This window comes from Impatiens glandulifera, chromosome 5 (assembly GCF_907164915.1).
Source record: "Impatiens glandulifera chromosome 5, dImpGla2.1, whole genome shotgun sequence".
Taxonomy (NCBI): domain Eukaryota; kingdom Viridiplantae; phylum Streptophyta; class Magnoliopsida; order Ericales; family Balsaminaceae; genus Impatiens; species Impatiens glandulifera.
The window spans coordinates 8,257,318-8,268,476 of NC_061866.1; the positions used below are offsets into that span (position 1 = coordinate 8,257,318).

At 28.7% G+C, this 11,159-nt stretch overlaps 1 non-coding gene across 1 annotated transcript; it reads left to right on the top strand.

Annotated features, from left to right (window-relative positions):
- The first annotated feature begins 10,323 nt into the window (after positions 1–10,323).
- On the top strand, positions 10,324–10,395 carry TRNAC-GCA. Its single transcript has one exon. It is a non-coding gene; the product is annotated as a tRNA-Cys (tRNA).
- The last annotated feature ends 764 nt before the right edge of the window (positions 10,396–11,159 follow it).

The window sequence follows — 11,159 nt, forward strand, 5'->3', positions numbered from 1 at the left end:
AGAGATGAGAAAATGAATTATATTTTTTTTACAACAATTGTAAGATGCATGACCTTAATTAGAAAATCTCATTTGAATTTAGAAAAATGATTGAGAATTATGTTCTTTCGTTAATTTTTAGTATTAATGATTCTTCTTCTATTAATGATTGTTACAAAATGCAATCTTAATAAAGTCCTCAACTTCATTTTATTGTTTATTTTAATAATGCTTATCTATATATTTTTTTTTTTTTGCAGATAATTGATAAATAAATTATTTTAATAAAATAGATAGTAATTTTAAATAGTATGTTTTTATTGTTTTTTTAACCTCGTAAAATCTTTGTTTGGAAAAGTTTGAGGTTTGAGAAATTTTAACCTTGATTTGCGTGTCAGAAATCTTTTTAAAATAAAACATTATTTTAAAAGATTTAAAGTAATTCTTGACAACTTTTGAAATTAATTATAAAATAATTAATTTGGGTTCAAATTTAAATAATCTTTTGATTTATTATAATCAAACTAAAATTTAATTTTTGAAAATCCAAGTTTAAATCAATTAAAAATAAATAATTAAAAAAATTATTTATTTAAAACAAAATTGCCATTTTTTTAAATCAATAAAAGGTTTACGTGTACAAACGTATCTTTCACTAGAGTTTCATTTTAGTTCGAAGTTTAGTGATACATGAGAAAGAGCTTCTATGCTTCATCCTCCCTACCCGTTTTAAAAATCGGTCTGTACTTTATAAAGTCTTGACTTTTGAAAATTGGTTGTATAACGTTTTATTTAACTAATTACTCTTTCGATCCTAGAAATGCACATGTTTTTGTGTATTTAAAATTGTAACAATAATATTTAAATGTTGGTACTTGTTACTAATGATGACGACTAAGGAGGAATATACCTGAAGAACTTCAATTTAAAAGAAATTAGTGTTTAAAAATAAATCTCAAACGAGCCTTTATCAAAATACTTTAATAGAAAATATCCCAAAAATATTTTGAAATCATTTTCTATTTTTTTGGAATTTTTAGAAAATTGTAAAGTCCAAAAACTACAAAAATAATTTTAGAAATTGTAAAATACAACCAAATAGGCCCTGAGTGTTTTTTCATCGGTCGAGGGCTAAGACCCTCTGTCCTGGATCGAGAGTCCCTCGGTCGGGATTAGATTTCTTGGTTGGGGTGTGGAAACCATCGGTCCTAATTCAGAATTCTCGGTTAGGGTGCAGAGGCCACCAATCCTAGGTTCGAGAGTTCTCGGTTGGTTGCGAGACTCCTCGGTCCTAGGTTTGATTTCTCATGTAAAAATCCTCGGTCATGATTGAAGAACCTCGGTTGGACCTCTCGGTCCTAGCTTAAAAGCCTCGGTTGGATCTCTCGGTCTTGGTTGAATTTTTTCGGTTGGACCTCTCGGTCGTTAAACTTGTCGGTCCTAAATAACATCAAAATTACAGGTTTTGCAATTTTGATGGAGACATTGATCCAAGGGCTTGGGTAGCTTCACAAAACTCCCAAGAACATTATAAACATTATTCAAAGGTATAATTTGACATGAGTGATGTTTGATTTGTTCAAAATAGTTTGAAGGCCAAAATCGGGTTTTTGTTATAAGATGTAATGAAGTGTAAGGAGTTTCTAATAATTTCCTTATATTTCATATGATTGATTGGTACCAAATTATGAACACTGACTGTTCGTTTTGACCAATTCAAGAACTGAAATTTTTTAATTTTTTTTGAAAATTTTGATCAAACATGTTTCAAATAGGTGTCCAGCATCATTAGAAACATGTCGAGAAGTTTTCTTACTGCTATTCTTTAGGATTAACTCAAGAACAGAAAACCCAATTTTTGATTTTTTCCAAATTCAAATTTGGGTTTTTTTCATTTTAAATCGATTGATCGTGTTTGACTTCAATAGATAGCTCACAAATGAATCAAGAAATCAATTAACTAGACAATATACCGAACTGTCAAAACTAAAATATAAAAATTTCAATTCAAACTAGTAATTCGATATAGAGAATAATCGGAAGCTTACCAAGAATTGGAGAACACTCCTTAGAACTTAGGGGAGATTTAAAGATGCATGAATCCAAGCTTTGAAGCTTAAATGGTGAATTTTTGAAATTTCTTGATTGAAGGCTCGAGATATTATCTCTTGGCTTCAGAATTATCAAGGGAGGCTATTTATAGCCTCCCGCAGTCGGTTTATCATATAAGTGGGCTTGAATTAGTCAAACACTCATTATCGTATTTTAGTTGTTCTTGATTAAACTTGCCCGATCAAGGCATAATGAAGCCTATGATCGTAGGATAAATGATCACCGTGGTAGGGTGATCATTTCAGTTTTTGAATCAGCCAACATGGTGAACTATCGACGTAGTTCTATCTTTGACAAATCAAAGATGGTTGTGGATGATTATCTATCTGATGTCGTGATGAAGACAAAGATCTAGGTGAAATGACGTCGTTTTAATCGCATTTAGCGAATGCTGAATGCTCCGTTGGCATTCTGTTAGCGTTCCGTCAATGATGGAGTGTTCCGTCGCGTTTCAGTTAATGGGGGCTAACGCACGCGATAGATGATCACATGCTTTGCGGAAGCGTGCTCCTTCCGTTGCAGCGGACAACGCGGGAAACGCTGGCAACGCTGGGGTGTTGAATGAAAATCAAGCGCCTATCTAATGGCTCTGGGTTCTGCTGTAACCGTTTAGTTACACCTGATTACATATTTTATTTTCTTATTTAAAACCTTAAGGATTTGAAATTGATTTTTTTTTTACCCTTTTAGTTTTATTTTTAAATATTTAAAATACTCAAAATATTTAAAATAAATATGATATTTATTTTGTCAATTTATTTTATATTTTGGGGTTAAATAAATAATTTATTTAGTATAAAATGAATAAAATATTCCTCCTAAATTATTTATTTTAATCCACTTGATTATTCTAAAATTAATTTGAGATGAAATTAGAACAATATTTATTTTAAATTATTTTATTTATTTTATTTTACCATTATTTTTAATTAATTTTAGAATTAATTATTTAGATTTTATAAATTAAATATTTAGTATTTACAGTTGAGTTGTGTAATTAAACTATTTTTTTATTAAAAGTATAAGATAATATAAGGACTAATATTTAAATATCAAACTTTGCCATAGGGTTACGGTACTTTACATATTTTTATACTTTTTCTAATAATTTATTAATAAGATTATATATATATATATATTTTAAATAATAATTTATTTTTAGATAAAAATATTAATTGTATATATTTTTCTTATAATTTAATTGGTCTACAATGTTGTGCCTTTTCATTTACAATTATATATTTTTAAATAATCTAAAATCTAAATAAAAATTATATATATAAATACTACATGGAAAGAGTGTGTTAGACTATCTTACATAGGGATTAACCTAAAAAAAGAAAATATAACAAATTATATTTTTCTTATAATTTAATAATAAATTTTACCAAGTTTTAAAAATAAATAAAATATTAATTATTATTATGATTTCTTTTAATAATAATTTGTTTTTGAGAAAAATAATAACTATTTATATTATTTATAATTTAATACTATATTCCACCAACAATATTGTAAAAATAAAAATTGTATATATTGATATTTCTTTTATATTTTGAAAATAAAAAATATTATGTATTTTATATTATTTAGCTATATTTTATTTTTAGAAAACAAGTTTCTTTTCTAATATAAATATTAGTGGAATTCATAGTTTGTAGCATCATTCGTCTTCTTACATTAAAAAAAATAAATATTATGGGTATATATTATTATTATTTCAAAATCATAATTTATTTTTAAAATCAAATTAATATAATCCATTAATAATCATGATACATAGTCTCCATCAACTGCTTACCTAAAAAAAATATTATTAAAATATTATTTAATTGATAAAGTAATAATTTATTATTTTACATCTATAATAATAAAATATAATTTTATTTTATATTGTTGAATTTCAAAATTTAAATTATATATAGTGGGGTTCATTTATTATATAAGTTGTTAAAATAGAATCAATTGTAAAATATTTTCTATTCTTAAAGTCATTTAATATGTACGGTAAATGGTGTAATATACTATATTGTAAGATGATTTTTTATCTCAAAATATTCATCTTCAAGTACATATACACAATCTTCTACTACTCTTTTATATTCTTTCTTTTCTAATCAATTTTATACCATTCTCTTCTTTCTTGTTGTATTAATCTCTAATGGCTTCTCATCTCAAAGGAGTGAAGCATACAACCATAACATGTGAAATGCGTAAAGCATTGTGCGAGTATAAAAATGAGAATCCAATTTTGTCTCAAAAAGAGTTACAAAAACGGGTTAATGAAAAATTTGACATCCAGATTAGTCAAGCAATAATATCAAATACAATTAAGCGGTCATCAGAATATCTTTCGGCTGATTTGACGAAACCTGATGCCAAACGACACAAATCCGCAAAGTTTCCAAATCTAGAAATGACTTTGTATGAATAAATTCTTTAACATCAAGAGCGGGTAAATATATCGGGAGAGTTAATTCAAGAGAAGGTAAAAGATTTTATAAAAATATTGTATGGTGATAATGGTCCAGAGTTTGATTACTTTCTTGGTTGGGTGGAGAGGTTTAAATCATGACATGATATTAAGTCCTTTAAGCATTTTGGCAAAAGTGAGTTTGTCAATATGGGAGATGTGGATAACAACCTGCCAACAATAAGAGAGAAACTAGGGTTGTTTACCATGAAATATATTTTCAACATGGATGAAACTAGCTTGTTTTATAGATTACAAACTGATCATTCATTGGTTACAAAACAACTTGAGGGAAGAAAAAAGGACAAAGAAAGAATGACAGTAACCATTTGTTGCAATGAAGATGGGTCAGAGAAATTGCCATTATAGATCATCGGTAAATTTACAAAGTTTAAATTGCCAATATCGTGCCAATAAACGAGCGTGGATGCCTAGAGTATTGTTTGAAGAATATGTTCGATGGTTCGACAAAAAGATGGATGGACGAAAGGTTTTATAGGTTATTGACAATTTTTCTACCCATCCAAAGGTAATTCAAGGGTTATAAAATGTTAAATTGTTCTTATTATCACCCAATACAACTTAAAAAATTCAGCCACGTGATGCACGAATTATAAGAGCATTTAAGATGCATTATCGTCGCAGATTTTTTCATTCTATTTTAGAGGGTTTTGAGGTTGGAGAAACAAATCCAGAGAAGATTAATATTTTAGATGCAATCAACATTACTATCTCAGCTTGGATGAACGATGTTAAGAATACCACAATTGCAAATTGCTTTTTAACATTGCAAACTTCGTTCGGTAGAAAATATGGTTTCACAACCTTTAGAAAAAGAAGGCATTAGGGAATTAGGGTCAACAATAAAAGAGTTACACTATCGTAACGCAATGAATGTGGATCAACTCTTAGATTATCCGAGTGAAAATGACATGGCCGAGATTTTAACTGATGAAGAAATCATTGAGGGTCTTAGAGAATTCAATTAAGATGAAGACAATGAGAATGATAGTCGTGTTTTGGAGCCTGTTTCTCGCAAAGAAGCAATTAGAGCATCAATGAATATTAGTGATTTTCTCATACAATATGATAATAGCACTCCACAACTTCATAAAGTTTTGCAAAAATGAGGGATGAGATTCAAATGGATATAAATTTTCATACAAAGTAGACCACGATGGACTCATATTTCACTAACGCAATTTGAATTATTAAAAAAATAGTATATTATTACTTTATATATTGGTTGGGACCTATATACGCCAAAAAGATATATTACTTAATAAATTTATCGAAATTATTACTTTATCTATTCGGCCCGAGTCAGGACGGTAAGAATTTATTACTTTATCGAGGCTATAATTTTATTGAATATTATTTTATCAAGAGTCTACTGTATTCATTTTTAAGACAAGTAATCAATTTTATTTTAAAATATTCATATATAGGGCTATGCAAAAAATCGGAAAACCGATAACCTAACCGAACTAATAGATTACCGGTTATTAGTTAATCGATTTTAACGGTTCCGGTTAACCGGTTTTTTACCGGTTAAACAGTTCGATTTTTGGTTGAACTATTTTCTAACGATTTAACCGGTAAACTATTAATTTTAATCATATATATTTATATTAGTTATTTTTGTAAATATTAGATATATTATAAATAACATTTAATAGTATATATTAATTTTTTTATAATTTTAAATTATAATTTGTATAGAATTATTTAAAAAAAATCTAATTTATATGGTAATTAATTTAAAAATAGATACTTTGAAATATATTATATTGTTAAAATAATATAATATATTTATAATTAAATATATCTATGAAATATTATTATAATATTAATATAATATAGTTAATTAAAAAAATAGAGAATATCATATAAAAAGTACGTACAAAAATCATTTAATAAATTTAATACTTAATTTAAAAAAATTAAATTATCGGTTCACGGTTAAACCGGTTAACCGACCGATACTGACCGGAACTAATGATTCCAAAACTGGTAAAACCGATACAAATACTCATTGGTTGCCCAGTTTGTAAAATAAGAGGTAAAACCGGACTTAACCGAAACCGTTTAACTGTTTAATCGGTTAACCGACCTGTTGAACACCTCTATTCATATATAATATATATATAAGTTGATTCCAAAAGATTGAAATTAATTAGACACCAAATAATAATTTTACATCATTTTATCATAGAAAAAACTATTTTATAAAGAATATGATATCAATGGGCTCGCGGAGATTCCTCAAAGTCGAAAAGGCAAAAATGATAGTAAAACAAATCTTCATAGGAGAACGAAACATAAATTACTATTAAGTCCTATTTTGCACCAATCGCATCCTTATCTACAACATTAGAGTAAGTTAACTTGAGAGTGATCAACAACATGTATTTTGTACTAAAAAATGTAAGTATTTTTATAGTGTACATAAACATCATTCAAGTAAAAAACTCTCTCATATATCCTAAAAGAACCTTGAACAAATATTAAGTACAATTTGAGTAACAAAGATGAGAATAAAACAATTTTCAACAGGCAATAAACATTTTTCACAACCAAATCATCACAAATTGAAATATAAACAATGTGAAATGAGTGACATGATTTCTACAACTTTTCCCTAAAAAAATATACATGAATATTTAACTAGTCTCAAAATTTCAGTATATATATATAGTCACAAAAGAAAAACTACACTTAAGTGCAGTTTATTAACAAAAAAAAAAACTCATATCATGTATATGGCACAACATTCATTAATAAATTTGTCTTTAAAGGAGAAAGAGAAACACATTTTAGTGTAGATCAAGAGCTTCAAATTTCATTAGGGATCCATAACTCAATGATAGAACATTTGACTGTAGATAAAGAGGTCACTAGTTCAAATTCGGTTTTAGTATTCCCTGGTCGATTTTGTTAGATATAGAAAAGAAGGTAGGCCAATAACTCCTAGGTGCATCATATAGCATGGATTCCTATTTTACTAGTTGCATCATAAAACATGAAATTCCTATTTTTAAAGGAAGAAAGAGTGAATGGAAGTTTCCACCTACAATCTATACGGGAGAAGTATTCTGTATTCCCATTTAAAGAAAAAGTAAATCTTATTCTCTGATGGAAAAAGAAACAAGAATATTCGCTATTAATGAAACGTCCCTACTCATATAATATACCTACTGCTCAAACATATATATCTATTTAACATTGAGATCCTTAGCTGAAGCCATATACAACTTGTCCTGTTTAAAAGATATATTTCATATATATACATGCTTCTTCATACAACTACAAGAAGTTACAACAAAATAACCTATACTCCATCATACTATCATGTTTCGGTACAAGTCTTATATACATGCACCATTAGACAGTAAGAAAGGACCCAAAATAGAAGTCAAGTGTTTATATAAAAAGACAAGTAAATCTAACAGCATCGGTCCCTCCTCCCACATTCTCTCCAACAGTTTGCTCATCTCCAAGCCTTATTCCTTCAAGCGTATAAAGCTAGGGCTGGGTACCTACACCACACACAAGAATAGTGAGTCTAATGACTCAACAAGCAATTAAGTATTTTAAAACCTGTTGGAATACTTTTCTTTTAAAAAGGAAGATATGTGCATAAAATGTTCATCATTTAAAAAGAGATGACCAGTCCATAAAAACTATTGACATGTTTAGAAAATATGATTTCATGGGGCCTGTATAGTAATATCTTGAGCCATATTTGACCCTACACCATTCAGAGATGATCCTGAAGGTAAGGAATCCGTTTGAGCCGTATTTGGAAAGGCACAATTAGGAGTCCATCCCTAAAAGTCCTTAACCTGTTTGGATCGTCTTTTAGTTGGGCAGCAGTAAATAAAGCTCATGCTAGATACTCTGGTCCCTTAAATAATCATCCAGTACATTTGGAATTAGCTGACTAGAGCTCATGCCAGTCAGCCTCCTCCCGTTTCCATCAATACTCATTCATCAATAATATGCCCCCATGTATGCATAAATCATAAGGGTTTTTGTTTTATAAAAGTGTATACTTAACAAATCATGAAAACCCTATCATTTCTGGAAAATATGATGACCCTTGTCATATTTGAGAAAACAGGTTGTTTATAAACCAAACTTGTCAATAAAACCATATTATGCCATAGAAACATGTATTTCAAATATATATGAAAATTATGCAGAAAGTACTTGAGATACATAGCTATGTGTGGCTTTAAGAGTGAGTTTAAGAAAAGGCTTGCTTTACTTTCGAAACTGGATAAAGAAGATGGTCTTGGATAGGGTTTGCTCTTGCTTTGAAGAAAAGCTCATAAGTCTTGCTTAAAGAGAGAGAGAACTGAATTTCCAAATGAATCAAGGTAATGGGGGTAGGGTGAGCTAAGGGATGCTATGTTAAGTGGAAAGCATGCAGCTGGTGCAAGTGGAGATCATACAATGGGTTAGGGTGGAATGTTATTAAGCTGTCAAGTGTTCAAATTAAATGATAAGCAATTGTGTTTAATTCGTGACTAAAGAGGAAATTAAATTAGGATTAAATTTATCATAATTTTCTGACGGGTCCCCTTACATGGGTCCCTTCAACTTGCTGTTTTAGGAAAAATGCCTAAGTATAAATTATAAGCCTCTTCTACATGATTTCTTCTACATATTGTTCCACAATATAATTGACACGACATTTTAAATCTCATCCCCTAATAATAATAACAAGTCTATTCCTAAAGATGACTTATAAGTGAGTACATAAGGGTGAACATTCTAGCAATGCACTCTTGACCCTACTAGTCTTTCATAGCATAAAAAGGTGAGCTTGGACATAACAATTAATCTATCTTCTTTTTAAAGAGAATATAGAAAAGAAGATAGATATATTAAAAAAAAGTAAATCTTGTCATTTGTTGAAAAAAGAAAAAGAAATATGTGCAAGTAATCTATCTTTTTTTTAAGAGAACAAAGAAGGTAGACATAACCCCAACATTCACAACTCATAAATAAGGTGAGTTTAGATTTTGAGTTCTAAAATGAGCATCACAAGAAAATTCATAACTCATAAATAACAGCATCTAACATCGAAAAAAAGATAAAGAATGATAAATAAATTGTGCGGCACTTCAATTATCATTAAGGGTCCATAGTTATGTGGTATGAGCATTTGATTGCAAATTAATTTGTCACTGATTTGAACCAATTGACCTTACTAAAAATTATTTTACAAGATCCAACATTTGGGCCTTTAAGCCAAGGGTTTTATATTGGGAAGCACAAAAAGATTCCTAGGTAGCGGCATCTAGCAAAAGATAAAGAATTTGATTGATGAAAAAATTGTTGGTAATTAAACTTTCATTAGGGGTCATAGCTCAATGGTAAAGTATTTACACTAGGGTCACATGTTATAACTTGGTTGGCCAAGAACTTGATGGATGAAGAAGCTATGAGTACTTCAAATTTAATAAGTAATCCATAGTTCAGCGGAAAACCTTTGATTGTATATCAAAAGTTCACCGGAACTGATTGGCCCTTTTAAAAATTGTTTTTAGTATTCAATTGGTCTTTATAAAAAAGCATAAATCTTGGTTTTTTTAGAAATAATTCATCACAAAAAGATGAATAAGTAGGATAAAATACAGTGAATTGAGAATTTGGAAAGGATTCGTCACAAAACAATTCAGAAGTAAATTTAGAAGTGGTGAACCTAATCTGATGGATGTATAAGCCATGAATACTTTCATTTTCGTAAGGGGTCCATAGCTCAGTGGTAGAGCATTTGACTGCAGATCAAGAGGTCACCGGTTCGAACCTGGTTGGGCCCTTTTTGACATATGAGAAAATAAGTTAAACTTTAACAAATTTTTTTTTAAAGAAAGAAAAGAAGGTAGAGACATGCTCGAACCCGGGCCCTTTTTTACATATGAGAAAATAAAGTTAAACTTTAACAAATTTTTTGTAAAAGAAGGTAGAGACATGCTCGAACCGGTTGGGCCCTTTTTGACACATGAGAAAATAAAGTTAATCTTGACAAATCCTTTTAAAAAAATTTTGTTGAAAAAATAAATTTAATTTTAACAAATTTTTTTTGTTAATGAAAGAAAAGAAGGTAGAGACATGCTCGAACCTGATTGGGCCCTTTTTGACACATGAGAAAATAAAGTTAAACTTGACGAATCCTTTTAAAAAAATTTTGTCGAAGAAAGAAAAGAAGGTAGAAACATACTTAAATATTTAGAGATTCTGAATTGGGATAAAAAAAGATAAAAAAAATTGTAAATTGTTTTTAGTATTTTTTTTGAAAAAAGAAAAGAAGGTAGAGACACACTCAATCTTTAGAGTTAAAGATTTTGAATTGGAAGCTAAAAAAAAGACATAAAAAAAATGTTTTTAATATTTTTTTGTTGTTTTAGAGAAAGAAAAGTAGGTAGAGATATACTCGAACATTTAGAGTTTAAACTAGAGATTTTGAATTGAAAGGTACAAAATAAGACATAAAAAAAATTGTTTTTCATATTCTTTGTTTTTTTTTTGTTGGAGAAAGAAAAGAAAGGTAAAAACATGCTTAAAATATTTAGAGTTTAAGAGA